At 41.8% G+C, this 20117-nt stretch overlaps 1 long non-coding RNA gene across 1 annotated transcript in view; it reads right to left on the minus strand.

Moving 5' to 3' along the window:
* Positions 1-19469, minus strand: part of LOC115478222 — a 45198-nt gene extending 25729 nt beyond the window's left edge. The window contains exon 1 of the long non-coding RNA XR_003943465.1: positions 19297-19469. This is a non-coding gene — a long non-coding RNA (uncharacterized LOC115478222). The remainder of the gene's footprint in view (positions 1-19296) is intronic.
* Between the last annotated feature and the right edge of the window lie 648 nt (positions 19470-20117).

The following is a 20117-nucleotide window of genomic DNA, read 5'->3' on the forward strand; positions in this document are numbered from 1 at the left end:
AACATACACACTCCGAGGAAAACCTTGCTAGCGCCCGTTTCATTTGTGTCAGAAACGGGCCTTTTTTACTAGTATTCTATAATGGGATCTTGGTGCACAGATTCTGTTAGTAAATTGGTGCTCAGCACATGGCATCGGTGCACCTAAATGGAGGAGCCAAGTTATAGAATTGCCTCCTTATTGCGCAAATTAGCATGTTAACAAATTGGCGTGAGGGTGCACACTTATTTGCAATTTAATTGCACAGTGTGTTAGGAAGCAGGAACTGGAAGGTTGTGAGTGGAGAATGAGCATGGACTGAGAATGTTTGAAAAATGTTTAAAAAGCAATTAAGCCGACCACAAGAGCACTTTTCAATATCAACCTCTTTGACTATTTTAACAGAGTTGGAAGGTGTAAAACAGTAGGTTTCCTTGATGCCTAAGTATAATGAAAGCCTAACTTTTAGGATGAAATTGAAAGAACATGAAGACACAGAGACAATAACTTGATACAGCTTATGAATGTTTAAAGATCCAAGCTACTAATAATGTCCATTTCTAACGCAGGTAAACAAAAGTCAAGAAGCAAAAGATAGATACGTTGATATTTTTTTATCGGACTAATTTAATATATTTCTTAATGAGCTTTTGGGAGTTATACTCCCTTCATTGGGTCTGAAAAACAACAACAACAAAAAAAATGAGACAGGGACCTGATGATTTATGTAAATAATAAGTATTCCTACTAAAAGGTATCATAGCTAACTAGTTACTTTGGTGGTTTTCTTTTACTAAATTTTGGGGCCCTTTTACTAAGCTGCATTTGATGCTACTGCGCACCTAACACAGCAAAAATGGCCTAATGCGCAATGCACTAAAGTGTTCTGCATTAGTTTTGCCATCTGTGTGCTCTAACTGCATGGTAATTATTGTCAGGGGTGGAGAATGCACAGAGAGGGTCCAAAAGTACAGAACAAAGTCCAAAAAGCAAAAAAAGAAGCACCAAGAGCCTTCAAAAAAGGGACACAGTTCCTTTAATCGTGTGACTTGAATATCAATCTTCCATAAAATGACCCGACATGGGCCGTGTTCGGCGCACAGCGCCTGCGTCAGAGGTAAAAAATGTAACAGTATCAAAGTGACGGGATGTGCAGAGAACAAACTTTCACCTTCGCACATATATCACGAGCAGAGATGGTCCCTTTGTAGTCAGATCTGTGAAAGAAACAGTGATGATTATTTCTGCACATCCCATCACACTTTTGACCCCTGACGCAGGCGCTGTGTGTGTGTGACGAAACACGGCCCGTGTCGGGTCATTTTATGGAAGATTGATATTCAAGTCATACGATTAAAGGAACCGTGTCCCTCTTTTCAAGGCTCTTGGTGCTTCTTTTTTGCTATGGGGTGGAGAATGGACGTGGATGCAGTAATCAGAACGCGCTTTGTACACTACCACCGTGCTAACTGGTGATCACGTCCTTAACATGGGAGCCCTTAACGCCATCTAAATGGGAGGCAGTAAATGCTCCTGTGGTAAATTTATTTTTAATGGCTGTGGGCTAAAGCTAACATTAGCACACAACTATTAATGAAACAAGTTTTTAAAAAAAAGCTCTTTTTCATGGCTTAGGGGCCCTTTCACAGAGCGGCGGTAAGCCCACTGCCTGCTAATGTGGAACTACCGCTGACCGACCGTTGGTGCTGGCGGTAGTTCCAGTCCTGGTGCACACCATTACCGCGCCATGGAAATAGCTAGATATTTTCCAGCGAGGCGCTAACCCGGTGGTAATCAGGCAGCACCGCACACTACCCAATTACTGCTGGGTTAGTGCGGGAGCCCTTAATGCTACCTCAGTGGGTGGTATTAAGTGCTCTCCCTCACATGGCCATATGGTAAGTGAAATCTTACCTCATGACCATGCCATTTTTTTGCCTTTTTACCCGCTGCAGAAAAAAGGGCCTCAGCATGTGGCAAATAAGGTCCCCTGCCGCTAGCGCAGGGCCCTTGTTACCGCAGCTTGATAAAAGGAGCCCTTAGTGCATTGGGAAGTCCCATGGAAGGGCATGGTAAGCCCATTTCTTAGTGCAGCTTAGTAAAAGGACCCCTTTGTTTGGAAATTAAGAAAATCATGCTGAGGTCTCCACTCAGATGCTTCTGGTCCTTATCTGTGGCCACTAGCAAGGCCCCAAAACTAAGTCAGAAGGCACCCTGGTTTTAGCTACCTTTTGATTCTAAATTTATGTTTTTCTGCATCAGCAAAGTTTAAGAAAAACTACTTTTTTGGCAGCCCAGAACTACAACTCTAAATAAACAGTCCAGGTAAAATACTGTTTGTGCCTCAGCCCGCTCAGCTGTTTGACGCACTTAATTTAGCTAAGTAAAACATGAAAACGGCCTTTTAGAAGAAAAAGCTATGTTTAATTTGTGTTTTTGCTTCATGTAAATAGGTAATTTACAAAGAGTAAATACAAATGCCACAGAAACCTTTCCACTGAAACACAAGTTTGAATTCATTTTCTTTTTACACACTATTGCTGATGCAAACATTTTGCCAGTCTCTCCATTTGTGGACACATATCTCTTCATAAGGTCTATTTTTGTATTTCATTGGCAAAAGAACTTGTAAGGCCTTTTTGGGTGATTTTATGACGTTTTATGGCTTATATGCTCCTTGTGTATTGAAGCAATGGCATTTTTTCATTTGCTTATGTTACTTGGTTAATGTATAGAGAATTTATATCTATAAACAACTTATTTACCCAAACGTTCCTGCTTTACCATGAGAAAATGCAATACAACATGAGCATTATTACAGAGAACTAGAAGTGGCTAAGTTTGCCGATATGCCCTATGTTTACAACATAAAGTAAAAGAAGTCAATCCCAAAAGAATAGAAAAAATACAAAAATATCATATATCGGATGCTTAGAGAAAAGCTTCTGCAAATATAAAAATTTACTAAAAGAAGTGGGGACAAAAGAGAGTTCAGAATAGGCTGACCACTCAGCCAAGCTAGATTTCAGTGAGACTAGCAGCAAAGGCAGCTCACTTATAAAGCTCTATACATCATAGGTACTCTCTATCAAAGTCTCCCCCTTTTATTATATTTTATTATTTTATTTTTAATCTTTTCTTTTATATTGCTAAACTATTTAATAATGTAAAAAGTAAAAAACAGGGGGAAAGACCTCAGAAATTTGTGAAATGGGTCCGTTGGGTTCGGATGCTTTCCTGGGACAGTTGTACGCACTCAAGCTCAGCCAGTTAAGATGAATCTACAAATAACGATTGCAGCACTGTGGTGGAAAGTGTTTGTTTGTTTTTTAAAAAACATTTTTTTCACATAAATGCAATAAGAAAAACAAAAAAAATAAATGATTTGCACAACCACACGTAGGTTGGATCGGGGGGTTTTGTGACTGATGATTAAAGAGAAGAACTGTGGCCAGTAATATTCAGACTGTTCTTCCCAGCTTTGTAGCTGGTGGCCACAAATTTCTAAGGTCTTTTCCCCCGTTTTTTTACTTTTTACGTGCTTAACCTATACCGACATTAAGCTCACTTTTTGTGTCATTTCGGTGATTACATGGGTACCAAGCGAGCTTCCCCCTTGCTTTTGTTACTAAACTATTTAATAAAAATACATATTACAAACAAAGGATGGTTGTCACGATTGTGACTGTATTCCATGCCTACACTCACCTTGCCCCTGGGTGACCGGGCCCTGTAGTTGCTGTGGACTGTCTTTTCCTGTTTCCCAGACATCTTCCAGGTTCTATTCCAGTCCTGATGTTCCACCACTACAGACTTGCCCCAGTGTTTCTGCTGCCAAGCCTCACCTGTGACCTCATCTGTAATTGCCTTTATTAAGCTCCTGAGAATTGTCAGACTTGCCTTTGCAACAGAGATCTTCAGATGAGCTTTCGTCTATGAGTGCTTTTTGCAGTTCTAGCCCTGCTAGTTCTTGTCTTGTTTGTCTTCAGCTCTAGCTTCCTTACTGGTTGTATCTGCCCTGTTTGTCTTTAGCTTCAGTTCCTTACTGTTTGTATCTGCCTTGTTTGTCTTCAGCTCTAGCTTCCTTACTGGTTGTATCTGCCCTGTGTGTCTTTAGCTTCAGTTCCTTACTGTTTGTATCTGCCCTGCGTGTCTTTAGCTTCAGTTCCCTACTGTGTGTATCTGCCCTGTCTGTCTTCAGCTTTAGTTCCCTTCCTGCTTGTATCAACCCTGTTTGTCCTTAGCTTCTGCTCTACCCTGTTTGTGTCTGCCTTGTTTGAAAATCCTGAATCCTGTTCTGGTCAAGCTTGCTCGAGTATCCTGAATCTTGTTTGTTTGATAATCCTGTATCCTGGTCCAGTATCCTGAATCCTCTTCCAGCCGAGCCAAGCCAAGTCCGTTCCAGCCTTTGGTTCCAGTCCAGCCAAGCCAAGTCCGTTCCAGCATTTGGTTCCAGCCAAGCCAAGTCTACCCAGCATTTGGGTCCAGTCCAGCCAGGCCAAGTCCGCTTCAGAGTTCTGTCCAGCCAAACCTGTTCGAGACTCCTGTACCTGGTACCAGCCTGTTGGTGTTTGGCCTCGCTTCCAGTTTGGGTGGTTCACCTGCTGTTGCCGGTCTCTGGCAGCAGCCCAAGGGCTCACTACCCCAGATCACCTACAGCAGCGTGACAATGGTAGAAAGCTGTTGAATGAGCATCCATATATTGAAGAGGACTCACTGATGAGAAACAAGCAGCACCTGCATATTCAAGGGCTGATGCCAACAGTACACAAGTTCACATGTATAACCAAAGCACCGGAATATGAAGCAAGCATTGGGAGCATTCAATGAAATAGTGATTCATTGATTTAAGAGAAGTTCACTCTTGTTCGCTCCATATGCCGGTGCTTTGATTATACATGTGAATTTATGTACTGTTGGCATCAGCCCTTGAATATACAGGTGCTGCTTGTTTTTCATCAGTGAGTCCTCTTCAATATATGGATGCTCATTCAACAGCTTTCTAGCATCCTTTTAGGGTCCTTTTACTAAGGTACACTGAAAAATGGCTTGCGGTAGTGTAGGCTTGGGTTTTGGGCACACGCCAATCCATTTTTCAGTGCACCTGTAAAAAAGGCCTTTTAAAAATGTTTGCTGAGAATGGACGTGCGGCAAAATCAAAATTGCTGCGCATCCATTTGGGTCTGCGAGCTTACCGCCAGCCATTGACCTAGCGGTAAAGTCTCACGCGGTAACCTGGCGGTAATGACCTACACGCATCAAATGCCACTTGGTGCGCATCTGATATGCGCGTCTGAAAATAAAAATTATTTTTTGGCTGTGCATATTGGACACGCGCCAAAAATGAAATTACCACAAGAGCCACACGGTAACTGGCTGGTAACTCCATTTTGGCGCACGTTGGGTGCGTGTAGACGCTTATGTGGCTTAGTAAAAGGGCCCCTTTGTTTGTAATTTGTATTTTTTTCTTTTTTTTCTTTTTTTTCCTTTTTTTACAAGCGATAAAACTGTTGGAATGTAATTGTATTTTACATGCATTGCCTGTCACCTATTATTTCTCTGTGATTACTCTGTGACCTCTGATGTGAATTACTTAGAGAGGTCACACAGCTATGTAACTTCCTGTGGGGGTTAGACACAGCAGATGCAGCACATGGAGCACATGGAGCTCATGATCTCTCCTAACCTGAGAGGATCTATGGTGGTGTGAGCATCCATTACCATCTAAGCACATGGAAGGAGCTGATAATACAAATGTATAGTAATATGTATATATAAGCCTGTCTGATTATAATCTAACTACAAACTGTGAGTAAACAGATGTTTTGTTACTTCAACTTTAAAGTGACTCAGCAGTGAATTATTCAGGGGTGAATGAGAGAGAGATGAAGAAAGAAATTAACATTTCTAAAGCTGAAGCTGTGTGTACTAAAATCTGCTAATTATTTACTACAAATAATCCAACAAAAGGGTTATGGGCCCAGGCTCAGGAATTGAAAAAGAAGAGAAATATTACCAGGCAGAAAAAAAGGCCACAGTTTTCTCTTAAGTTTTAAAGGAAAGATTCAGTCTGTCTCTCTCTCCCCCCCACACAGCAGACAGAAGGCTAAGAAAATGGCTGAGGGAAGAAATTCACCATTGTTCTATTCTCTCAAGGTGCCTAGATTAACTGAGTTTAATTATCAGCAGTGGGAATTAAGATTCATATGTTTCCTTCGAGCAAAAAGATTAGATATATGCTTAGACCAAGACAGAACAGCTGAAAATATGGCTGAATGGGACAGTGCAAACTATTATGTGAAGTGCATGTTTTTGGAAGCTCTCTCAGAGAAACAAGCCATATTAGTGGAGGGAAAAGATACACCAAAGGACATTTTACATAAACTGAGAACTATGTATGCAACTACATATGCAAAGCAGCAACCAATTTGGTTGGCAGAGTTGAATGAAACCAAATTAAGGGATAAAAGTAAATGTAATGATCACATTATGTATCTTATGTCTTCATTTCAAAAGTTAGAACTTTCTGGAATTCCCATGTGTGATGCATTGAAAAGAGCATTTCTTTTTACCTCACTATCAAAGAAGTTTGATGTTTTTAGGTCTGTAAATGAGGCCATTGAAGGGCAATCTTTTGAACAGGCAACATCAAAACTAAGGCAGGAATGCATAATAAATGATTCTGAGGAGATGTGTTCTCAAAGTCTGTCAGAGAGAAATGAAACAAATTTCTTGGCAAAGAACAGAGGAAGGCGGAGCTATGGGAAAACTCCACCCAAGGGCAAGCTGATTTGCTACTCATGTGGAAAGGAGGGACATGTATCTAAATGGTGTAAGGAAACACAAAACACTCCCTCTAGCTCACCTAAGCCAATGGAACTAAAGAATTTTCAAACCAGGAAATGTATGAAGGACAAAGATAAACACAAGGGCTTTCTAATGGCAGAAAAATCTTTGACTATGGTAAATAATAATTCAAATGAAAGTACTTGGATTTTGGATTCAGGGAGCACATGCCATTTAACCAATTGTAAAGATTTCTTTCAGGAAATGTGTCCAGAGGAAGGTATTCTTAAAACTGCAAACGCAGGGACTGCTAAGATCCAAGCAAAAGGTATTGGATTCTTAAAATGCAAAGTGTCTAATGAAGTTAAAGAAATTCCTGTAAGTGATGTCTTGTATATTCCCCAAGCAGTTTGCAATATGCTTAGTGTATCTACATTAGATAAGAAGGGATTTGTGATTCATTTTGAAAACAGTAAGTGCACAATCTCTAAAAATGATGAAGTGTATGCTGAAGCTTTTATGCATAATGATGTTTATAAGCTGAACATTTCAGGTGAAGCCTCACATATGGCGCAAGTAAGGAAGAATGATGGTAAATGTAGTCTGGAAATCTTGCATCGCCGCCTGGGACATCGTGATTCTAAGGTGATCCAGGATCTTTACAGTAAGCAACTGGCCACCGGCATTCAGATAAGTGCAAATGCTGGTAAAATGGAGAAATGTATAGACTGTGTTACTCAAAAAGGTGTGAGACCCTCATTTCCTGCATACACAGGAAATAGGAGTAATAAAGTACTGGACTTAATACACAGTGACTTATGTGGACCGTTTAATATCCCATCATTGGGAAATAACAGATTTGTGCTAATATTCTTGGATGATTTCTCTAGATATTGTGTGGCCTATTTGCTGAAAGAAAAAAGTCAAGTCACAGACATGCTGAAGAAATACGTAACCATGGTGAGCAATAAATTTGAAAGAAAACCAAAGGTTCTTCAGACCGACAATGGTGGTGAGTTCACTTCACAAAGCATGCGCACATTTCTAGAACAAGAAGGCATTCAACATATCACAACAGTAGCTTATACACCAGAGCAAAATTCTGTTGCAGAGAGAAAATTTAGGTCACTTGTGGAAATGACCAGATGTATGCTGTCAGATAGCAATCTCCCTAAAAGACTATGGGGGGAAGCCATTCTCACAGCAGTGTACCTACAAAACAGAATGCCAACTAAAGGCGCTGAGCGCACACCACATGAGACATGGCATGGTAGGAAGCCAAACCTGTCACACATAAGAACATTTGGAAGTACAGCATATGCTCATGAACCAAAGCAAAGAAGGCATAAGCTGGATTCCACAACAGAAAGGGGCATTTTAGTTGGCTATGCTCCAGGACACAAAGGATATAGAATTTTGAATCTGAAAACTGGCATTGTTGGCATAAGACATGTTACATATTTTGATGAAAACAAAAGGGTTGATAAAGGCTGGATTATCCCAGATGAGCCTTATCATCCAGAATATGAAACTAGAACCATAATAGACATGCCAGTGTATATAAATGCCATACCAAGGCAGATGTCTGAAAGCAACTCACCTGTATCTAACGAGGAACAGGCAGAGGAAGCAGACACAGAAAGGATCATTGAAGAAGACAGTACAGTTGGAGAAGGGGAATCAATTGGAGAAGGACTCTCAGATTTAGAGGATGCGGAAAGGTCAGACCAACCTGTTGTCAGACGCTCATCCAGGGAAAACAAAGGTGTTCCACCCCCAAGACTGTCTTACCTAACAAAGTCAGCAGAAGCTCAAGAGCCCTTAACATGGGATGAGATTGAGAAAATGTCAGCAGAAGAAGCTGCTGAATGGCATAAAGCTGCACAAGAAGAAATTGATGCATTGGATAAAAATAATACTTGGATTCTTACAAAATTACCTCCTGGCAAGAAAGCTATAGGATGCAAATGGGTATTCAAGTTAAAAAGGAATGCACAAGGAAAAGTGGAAAGGTATAAAGCCAGATTAGTGGCAAAGGGATATCTTCAAAAATATGGAGAAGATTTTGATGAAGTGTTTGCACCTGTAGTGAAACACACGACAATCAGAACACTTCTGAGCATTGCAGTCTCAAAAGGCATGCAAGTCAACCACATTGATGTGAAAACAGCATTTCTTCACGGAGATATAACTGAAGACTTGTACATGGAACAACCAACAAGTTTCATAAATACAAAACAAAGACAGCTAGTGTGTAAATTAAACAAAGGTCTTTATGGATTAAAGCAAAGTGCAGAATGTTGGAATGATAAATTGCATGAAATATTGACAAATTTAGAATTTAAGCAAGGTGAAGCAGATAAATGTTTGTACACTAGGTGCACAAATGGACAATATGCATACATTTTAGCTTTTGTTGATGATCTGCTCATTGCAAGCAAAAGTGAGCAAGAGTACAAGGACATTGTAAAGTGTTTAAACCACAATGTTGAGATAAAAGAACTTGGAAATGTGTCATACTATCTTGGTATAGAAATTGAGAAACAAAATGATGGTTCTTATCTTCTAAGCCAGAAGCAGAAAATAAATGAGCTTATTGAAAGTTTAGGTATGCAAGATGCCCAAGTTGTAAGCACTCCCATGATCACTGATTTTCTGAAGGATGAAACAGTAAGAGAACCTTTACCAGATAACATCCAATATAGATCAGCCATAGGTAAGCTTTTATATCTAGCTACCACATACAGGGCTGATATAGCAAATGCAGTAGGAATTTTGAGCAGAAGGGTCAGCTCACCTACCAAATCAGATTGGACTGCAGTTAAAAGGATGGTAAGGTATTTAAAGGGTACCATTGATTGTAAATTAAAGATTTCAGCCAATAGTAATCCAAAACTAATATGTTACTGTGATTCAGATTGGGCAGGGGATCATTCTGATTATAAATCCACAAGTGGATATGTGTTTATGTATGGAAATGTACAAATTTCATGGGCCAGTCATAAACAAAGTATTGTGAGTTTGTCTTCTACAGAAGCTGAATACGTGGCCGTATCGGAAGCGTGCAGAGAACTGATGTGGATTGAAAAACTTTTGCTGGATTTTGGAATAGCTGAACAGAGACCAATCCAGATAATGGAAGATAATCAGAGCTGCATCCGACTGTCACAGAATGACAAGGTTCAGTCACGCACCAAGCACATCGCAACGAAATACCACAACGTGCGAGAGTTGGCGAAAGAAGGGGTCATCAGTCTACACTATTGTCACACCAGTGAGATGACAGCTGACATCATGACCAAACCGTTACCCAGAGAACATTTTGTGAATCTGCGTATAAAGCTTGGACTTTGTATGAATAAATAATTGCATGACAGTTATGCATGAGAAGGGGTTTGTTGGAATGTAATTGTATTTTACATGCATTGCCTGTCACCTATTATTTCTCTGTGATTACTCTGTGACCTCTGATGTGAATTACTTAGAGAGGTCACACAGCTATGTAACTTCCTGTGGGGGTTAGACACAGCAGATGCAGCACATGGAGCACATGGAGCTCATGATCTCTCCTAACCTGAGAGGATCTATGGTGGTGTGAGCATCCATTACCATCTAAGCACATGGAAGGAGCTGATAATACAAATGTATAGTAATATGTATATATAAGCCTGTCTGATTATAATCTAACTACAAACTGTGAGTAAACAGATGTTTTGTTACTTCAACTTTAAAGTGACTCAGCAGTGAATTATTCAGGGGTGAATGAGAGAGAGATGAAGAAAGAAATTAACATTTCTAAAGCTGAAGCTGTGTGTACTAAAATCTGCTAATTATTTACTACAAATAATCCAACAAACTTGCATATTCAAGGGCTGATGCCAACAGTACACAAGTTCACATGTATAACCAAAGCACCGGAATATGAAGCAAGCATTGGGAGCATTCAATGAAATAGTGATTCATTGATTTAAGAGAAGTTCACTCTTGTTCGCTCCATATGCCGGTGCTTTGATTATACATGTGAATTTATGTACTGTTGGCATCAGCCCTTGAATATACAGGTGCTGCTTGTTTTTCATCAGTGAGTCCTCTTCAATATATGGATGCTCATTCAACAGCTTTCTAGCATCCTTTTAGGGTCCTTTTACTAAGGTACACTGAAAAATGGCTTGCGGTAGTGAAGGCTTGGGTTTTGGGCACACGCCAATCCATTTTTCAGTGCACCTGTAAAAAAGGCCTTTTAAAAATGTTTGCTGAGAATGGACGTGCGGCAAAATCAAAATTGCTGCGCATCCATTTGGGTCTGCGAGCTTACCGCCAGCCATTGAGCCCTGTTTGTCTTTAGCTTCAGTTCCTTACTGTTTGTATCTGCCTTGTTTGTCTTCAGCTCTAGCTTCCTTACTGGTTGTATCTGCCCTGTGTGTCTTTAGCTTCAGTTCCTTACTGTTTGTATCTGCCCTGCGTGTCTTTAGCTTCAGTTCCCTACTGTGTGTATCTGCCCTGTCTGTCTTCAGCTTTAGTTCCCTTCCTGCTTGTATCAACCCTGTTTGTCCTTAGCTTCTGCTCTACCCTGTTTGTGTCTGCCTTGTTTGAAAATCCTGAATCCTGTTCTGGTCAAGCTTGCTCGAGTATCCTGAATCTTGTTTGTTTGATAATCCTGTATCCTGGTCCAGTATCCTGAATCCTCTTCCAGCCGAGCCAAGCCAAGTCCGTTCCAGCCTTTGGTTCCAGTCCAGCCAAGCCAAGTCCGTTCCAGCATTTGGTTCCAGCCAAGCCAAGTCTACCCAGCATTTGGGTCCAGTCCAGCCAGGCCAAGTCCGCTTCAGAGTTCTGTCCAGCCAAACCTGTTCGAGACTCCTGTACCTGGTACCAGCCTGTTGGTGTTTGGCCTCGCTTCCAGTTTGGGTGGTTCACCTGCTGTTGCCGGTCTCTGGCAGCAGCCCAAGGGCTCACTACCCCAGATCACCTACAGCAGCGTGACAATGGTAGAAAGCTGTTGAATGAGCATCCATATATTGAAGAGGACTCACTGATGAGAAACAAGCAGCACCTGCATATTCAAGGGCTGATGCCAACAGTACACAAGTTCACATGTATAACCAAAGCACCGGAATATGAAGCAAGCATTGGGAGCATTCAATGAAATAGTGATTCATTGATTTAAGAGAAGTTCACTCTTGTTCGCTCCATATGCCGGTGCTTTGATTATACATGTGAATTTATGTACTGTTGGCATCAGCCCTTGAATATACAGGTGCTGCTTGTTTTTCATCAGTGAGTCCTCTTCAATATATGGATGCTCATTCAACAGCTTTCTAGCATCCTTTTAGGGTCCTTTTACTAAGGTACACTGAAAAATGGCTTGCGGTAGTGTAGGCTTGGGTTTTGGGCACACGCCAATCCATTTTTCAGTGCACCTGTAAAAAAGGCCTTTTAAAAATGTTTGCTGAGAATGGACGTGCGGCAAAATCAAAATTGCTGCGCATCCATTTGGGTCTGCGAGCTTACCGCCAGCCATTGACCTAGCGGTAAAGTCTCACGCGGTAACCTGGCGGTAATGACCTACACGCATCAAATGCCACTTGGTGCGCATCTGATATGCGCGTCTGAAAATAAAAATTATTTTTTGGCTGTGCATATTGGACACGCGCCAAAAATGAAATTACCACAAGAGCCACACGGTAACTGGCTGGTAACTCCATTTTGGCGCACGTTGGGTGCGTGTAGACGCTTATGTGGCTTAGTAAAAGGGCCCCTTTGTTTGTAATTTGTATTTTTTTCTTTTTTTTCTTTTTTTTCCTTTTTTTACAAGCGATAAAACAACTTGCCAGAAATACAGAGAAGGTAATATATAGGAATTATTTCAATCAGGTAATTCTATTCTCTTCCTTAGACCACCAAATAGGGAGAGTGAAACAAGAGAAGGAGATCAATTAAACAGTAAACAGAAAAAACCCCCGTGGTATTAACCTGATTATCCCCAGATATTACTCATCTAATTCATTATTCCACATTGATCATCTGGTTGGCTTCTTCAAGCCCAATACGGTGTATAGTCAATTCATTTCATTGAAAACATACTTATTATCCAATATTAGTTAGAAATAATACATCTGATTTCATAATTTGTATTTTTATTAAATAGTTTAGCAATATGCAAGAAAAGATTTAAAATAAAATAATAAACTATATAGAAAGGGGGAGTACCTATGATGTATAGAGCTTTATATGTGAGCTGCCTTTGCCGCTAGTCTCACTGAAATCTAGCTCGGCTGAGTGGTCAGCCTATACTGAACTCTCTTTTGTCCCCCCTTCTTTTAGTAAATTTGTATATTTGCAGAGGCTTTTCTCTAAGCATCCGATATATGATTTTTTTTTTGTATTCTTTTGGGATTGACTTCCTTTACTTTTTAATATAGTTTTTGTCTCTCCCCATTTGGATTTAATATTTTTTGCCTATGTTTACAACAGTATAACCTGAGCACAACATCACAGTATCAATTACCTTGAATTGAAATAAACTTACAATAAAGATTAAAAATAAGGTTATTGTTAAGAAAGAAAATCTCTATATTTAAGGTTCATGTGTGTCATGGCAAAAGTGCCGCTCTGCAATTAAAAGTCTGCACCATGCTCAAGTGTGACTGCCTGAAGTGGTTCTTTTACTTCGAAGAGGACAAGCGTGAATGAGAAATACTTGTGGCAAATGGCTTAGGAGTATTTTCCCTGTGAAATTAGCACAGCAGCTATCCTTCTGTCATCAGTGATCTGGCATAGAACACCATCATCCCAGACGATGCCAAAATATTGCTTTTTAAAGAGTCAGGTCATTGGCAAAGCTATATTTTTCTTTTTTTTTTAAACTGAAATTTTCTTTACAAGATTCTTGTGACTGTGGGTTGTTGCTGTATCATGCATGAAAGCCTCCTTTAAGGGTCTTGGACTGAAGGATTTTCCCCCATATTTATCATCAGAGCTGATCACAGCAAGACGTGAGAACTGTACACAGCAGGTGCGTAGCCAGACTTCGGCGGGAGGGGGGTCCAGAGCTCAAGGTGAGGGGGGCACATTTTAGCCCCCCCAGCACCGCCAACCCCTCGCCACCTTTGACCCCCCCGGCACTGCCGCCACCCCTCCCCGTCCCTTTTGACCCTCCCTCCCACAACCACCAACCCTGCCCTGCCACCGCCAGGTACCTTTGCTGGTGGGGGTCCCCAACCCCCACCAGCCGAAGTCCCCTTCAGCGCCGGTCTCCGAGTTCGGCAAGTTCGCTGATCTAGATTCTGTTTCTGTGAGTCCTGACGTCCTTCACGTTCCTACGTGCAGAATGTCAGGACCCACAGAAACAGAATAAATGATTTAAAGAAATGGCCGTGTGGCAAGTGAAGCACTGGCAGGGTGGCCATTTTGAGGGGGGGGGGGGGGGGGAAGCGCTTAGGGCTTCTGTGCTAACCTGGTGGTAACCGGGCAGTGCACGGCACTGTCCAATTACCACCAGATACACACCGGTGCTACAACAATAAATATATTTTTGTAGTGCTGGATATGATAGTGTGCTGGGAGTGGGAACTACCCCCGGGCTGCTGCAGTAGCCCAACGGTACTTCCTTTTTAACGAGTGGTAAGCCAGCGTTAGGCTTACTGCCGCTTTATATGGGGGCCCTCAGTGCCATGCAGAACTTGAGCGATGAGGAGCAAGCCATGCATTTTCTTTGTATAAGCTGTAGAAAATAGTTTCATATGTAAAAAACATTTTTTCTTTATTACAAGACAAGGAATAAGTAGATGTCAGTGACAAACTGTATATTTTTGGAAGAGAGACTCGTGATCCAGAGCCATGAAAAGGATTAGCTCAGGGATCAAGATAACCTATGTTCCTTTCCTGGAAACCTTGGATTCCAAGTATTTGTCTATGCTGAGCTGAATGGGATAGGACAATAATCCCCCCTAGCACTACAAGAGTGAGTGTGGTAAAAATCAGGCATTTATCAGGTTAATAATCTCTGGAATGGATTTGGGCTGTTTAGTCACCTGTCCACAGATGCATCTGAGTGAAAAAGCAAACAACTGGAAAAAATATCTTCCTCTGGTTTTAAGAATACAACACTTCAAGCAAGACACATGAAAAATAGTTCTAACTTTTAAGGCATATAAATGGGGATGCTTCTGGTATTTCTTATAGGAAAACATAGTCCATAGCTATAAAAGTCTAAGCAAATCTACTTTATTTTTAAGAGTTCAAAAGAAATTATCCTAAAATATACACCCATGAAATGTTATTTGTATTTGCAGGTAATAAAACAGTCAAAGGCTACCATTTCATCACAGTAACAATCCTTAGCACCCATCCCCCATCAAAAAGTATATGTTATTACAAATAAAATAGCATAGAAAGAATACTGCAACTCCCTCTTCCCTCTACATTTTCATAACAATCTCCCTGTTTCCAAAGCCCCTCTCCACCGCTGATCCACAGCACATATAAATCCTCCCGCCTCCATACCCCTGCATCCTTCCATCCCTGACCATCACAGGGAGCTCTGATGATAACAGATTTAAGAGACTTTGACGTCTACTGTTCATATAATTAATATAGGGGGCCCCAAACTGCATGAAAACACTCCCATTTGTGATTTAACATGCAGGTTAACTTAGCATAACCCATCATTTTTCCAACTCTCTCCATCCCACTCCTCCATTATAAAATTATCCTAGAAAAGGTGCATAGATCACAGTTAAAATGAATCTGTTGACAGGTCCACCTACCCAGGAATTGGTGTAAATGTTGGCATGTAAAGTATGCATGAATGAAAGTATATATGTGTAAATTATGACTCCATCTGTGCTGAGCCCAACTCTGTCCCTGAATCGACTACACCCCAATTTGCATAAAAGTGATGACAAGAACTTGCAATCTTTCATGGAACTCGGGTATAGACACATTTAGGGGTAAATTCTATAAACCGTGCCTAAAAAAGTGCTGAAAAACCCACTTACGCGCTATTCTATAAGCTGCGCCTAAAGTTAGGTACAGTTTATAAAATTAACATTAACATTAACAATATAGCTTGTATTCCACTAATACCTCGCAGTTCTAAGCGGATCACAATTTACAAGAGGCTGGACAATTCAAGGAAATACAAAATAAGAACAATAATACTGATACCTTCTAACTATCAGATTGTAATACAGATTTCCTAAATAAGAAAGTTTTAGGCCCCTTTTACCAAGCTATGGCAAAAGGGGGCCTGTGCTGGTGTCAGCAAGTGTTTTTCACGCATGACAAGGCTCCCTTTTACCGCAGCGGATAAAAGGGAAGTCTCTCTTTCTTGCAGGAAATGCCATGAGGCAAGTAAAGCACTTGCTGTGCGGCCATTTCAGGGGGAGCCCTTACTGCCACCCATTGAGGTGGCAGTAAGGGCTCCCACGATAAACTGGAGGTAACTGTGCCATGACACACACTGCCCAGTTACTGCCGGGTACACTCCTATACTACAAAAAGAAATATATTTTTGTAGCGCTGTATATGAAGGCACGCTAGGGGTGGGAAGTACCGCTGGGCTGCTGCGGTAGCCCGACGATACTTCCTGTTTAGCGAGGATAAGCCCAAATTGGGCTTACTGCTGCTTAGTAAAAGAGGCCCTTAATGTGTTTTCAAAATTGAAAATAAGTAGATGTAGACATTAAGAAATTCTCTATTTTTTGTTGAGATGTGTCGCCTGAATCGAAATGAGGTTGTGTGTAAATTTAGGCATGTCCATTTGCACTAATGAAAATGTGGTGCAAATACCTCCACCTAAATATACGTGTGGAACTTCCCTTACTCTATAATTGCACACTTAACTCAAATCCATGCCCACATCCTGCCCCAAAATGCTCATGACTATCCCATTCAACATCTAAAAACCAGAGTCTGCATCTGACAAGGGAGCATGGGCTGGGCTTGTTTTCGGGGGCTTAGGTGAGTTAAAATATAGATGTTCACTTCATTCCCCATTTCAGATGGGAAAGGAGCATCCATGTCCAAAAAGATAGACTTTGGGAGTTAGACCAGCTACCCAGGATGTCCAGGGGACCTTTTTGGAAGGATCAGTAACTTTTGCACTAACCTTGTGTTAACTACAAAACATAACACATGATTACTGCAAAGCCTGAGCAGTAAATGAAGGGAGTGTGCCCAGCATCTATCATGCATGTTCTGCACTCTCCATCCAGAGCCCTCATAAACTCAAAAGCCACAGTGATGCACCCCCTAACTCTCCTAGCAGGTCTAAAGCCCCTTTCCTTCCCCCATCAAAAGTTCCTGAATCCCCTCCTACTGCCACACTAATGGTAACTGATCCTCCACTAACAGCAATTCCCCTCCTGACCTCTCTATTAGTTCTGATTCTCCTCATGACTTCCATCTTGAGTTCTAGTCCCCCTCCTAACCCTCCATCATTGAGTTCCACTGCCCTTGACATCAAACCCTACCCCAGACACTCTGACCCCTCAAGATCTACCCAGGGTTTAAATGTCTCCTGTCAGTGCTCTCTGATGCTTCCTGGGATGGCACCTCTGTCTCCTACTGGTGCTAATATGTAGAAATGGGAAAGGTATATACTGCCTTTCTGTGGTTACAATCAAAGCAGTTTATATATTATAAAAAGGTACTGATTTTGTACCTGGGGCAATGGAGGCTTAAGAGACCTGCCCAGATTCACAAGGAGCTGCGGTGGGAATTAAACCCAGTTCCCCAGGTTCTCAGGCCACTGCACTAACCATTAGGCTACTCCTCCACTCCACTGTCCCTTTGGATCATGGTACCAGTATCCAAGATGATGCCTTGACCTTCTAGTACTGCTAGGAGGCAGAGGTGCCATCTTGGATACTGGCACCATTCTGGTCAGTAGCAGAAGGGGACTGCTGCCATACAGGAGAACTGACAGGAAACTTTTACACATTGGACGTTGTTTCCTTAGCAATTCCAATCCCAGCCTCAGTTAACCAAGGAAGCAAACAACTTGAGTTCTGCATGGGCCAATCTTCTGCTGAAGCTGAACATTTTACATTTGCTTTGCTCTAGTCTATCTTAAAGGCCATGCATTAAATGTTCTGAAAATTGGCAAATTCATAGAGCTTGAAAAGAGCAGTATGAATGCCAATATTCCTGAAATAAACACCATTATTGGCACATCTGTAAACAAAAGTAATAATTTAACATAGGCATGCATGAGAGCCAAAATATTGGTGGTGAGACTATGCCACCACAATAAGAATGGTTGTGGCTTGTGATATCATAATGATCAGAGAGGCTGGGATATGTCATGGGTGAACTGAGGACAGCAAAAACAGTCAAGGAAACCTAAATGAGGACGAGAGGAAAGAAAGTTTACTATTCCAGACCCACAAGAACAGTCCTCCACCTCTCCACCCAACAAGCTAGGGACTGCCATTTGCAGTCACCAGGGTGTTTACTTCCTATAAATTGGCAGTCCTTCATAGAGAGCTACTCAGTGCTGTTCTCCTCTGAACTTGATATACATGCACTCTGTATGCCAGTCTGTTCAGTGTGAAAGATTGCATCTTTCCTTCACCTTCACTGGGACCGTAAATGCTGCAGCTGAAGAATTTGGAGCCTTTGCCAGTCTGAGGCACAGGAGTCAGATCCAGAAATCAAATTCAGTTCATTCACATGACCATAGGGGTAGTTTAACTGTTTCATTTGGGGGGGAGGGGGGAGGCTTTGACACATTAGCATATCGTTTGCATATGTGTGGAGGAGTAACCTAATGGTTAGTGCAGCAGGATGAGATTCTGGGAACCAAGTTCAATTCCCACTGCAGCTCCTTAAAAATGTCACTGATGACTCCCAAGCAGTAGTCTAGCTGTACTATCACCATATAAGGGCATCGTCTAAGGGTCGGGGGGTGGGAGGGTATCTTTGGGGGAGGAGTCTTTGCAGAGGTGGAGGAGGATCCATGCTCCTAGGGAGCAGAATAATACAGCTTGCAAGGTTGATCACAAATTGTGCTTTTCATTTACCATAGGCATCACTAATCTGTAGTACTGCAAGTTAGTGACTTCAGTTGTAAACTACGCTGTGGTAATTTCCACCATTAATCACTCCTCTTTTCAATCTGAGCTCAATGTAAGTTACAAAGGTGTAGACTAATGATTGCCCTGCCCAACTGGCTTAAAATCTAAGTTGTAATTGAAGCAATGGAGGGTGAAATGTTTTGCTCAAGGTCACTGATAGCGTGGCTAGCGGACAGGCTGGGAACCCTCACAGACACAGTCAGAGTGCAGTGTAAATCAAAAGGACACTTTATTGCTGAACAAACAACCAAATAGCAGCCTGTTTCTGTTGCAGACTCAAGGCTTAGTAAGCATAGCAACAGTCACATTAAAAGTGGTTTCTCTTCTCTTCAGCAGTCCTCTCTTATTAAAGCTTCCATAGCATAGTTGAAGCTATTCATGCATTAATCTGGGCCTGGCTCCTGTTACGACACTCAGGTCTGAGTCTTCACAAATTAAGAAATGCACTCTTTACCTTGGCACTTTTCTATTCCGGCTCTTGTAACCCCTGAATGGTTACTCTTTGCCCCAGCTGCAAACCATGGAAGCAGAGCCACTCCTCGCTTTCCTGGGTCTCCCCCACAGGTACTGCAACCCAGCCATTACCTTGGGCGGATTCCTTCACTCTCAGCCCTCTTCCAGGACACCTCTTCCTTTGGGGCCTCCCTGATCCACTCTGCTCCAGGGCATTTAACCACCTCCTGGCCTTAGCCCCACCCCCCTGACTCAGCCTCTGGCCTAGCAGGTTAGCACCACCTGTCGTAAGGTGGCTAAACTGCAACCTCAGTGACGGAATGTTTCTAGAGAAACCTTCTGCTATGCCACTCACTCCCTTACACCTAGATTGGCCACTGTTGGAAACAGGATACTGGACTTGTTGGACCTTCGGTCTGTCCCAGTATGGCTACACTTATGTAAGTCAATATTCAGCCCTTAACTGCATAAGCCAAACGACTGCTATTTATTTGGCCCAATTTAAGCAGTTTACTTATGTGGTGAGGGGCTGAATATTGGCACTTAACTTGACTCTGCCCTGGAACACCCATGAGTTAACCGCTTTTGAATTTGGCGCTATCTGGTCATTTTCAGCAGAGATAACCAGTTAAGTGCCACTGAAAATGACTGGATAGCTGTGAACAAGAGATTTAACCGGTCGACGGCCATTTCCAGGCCGGTTAAATCATTTTGAATATCAGTTGGATAGTAAATAATGATGCTGCTGTGCTACTGCCACAGTTAAACCTTGAACCAGCTGTAACTTTAATATGAGCAGAGATGGGGGAGGACAGGGGGCAG

The sequence above is a fragment of the Microcaecilia unicolor genome, chromosome 9 (assembly GCF_901765095.1).
Source record: "Microcaecilia unicolor chromosome 9, aMicUni1.1, whole genome shotgun sequence".
Lineage (NCBI taxonomy): Eukaryota > Metazoa > Chordata > Amphibia > Gymnophiona > Siphonopidae > Microcaecilia > Microcaecilia unicolor.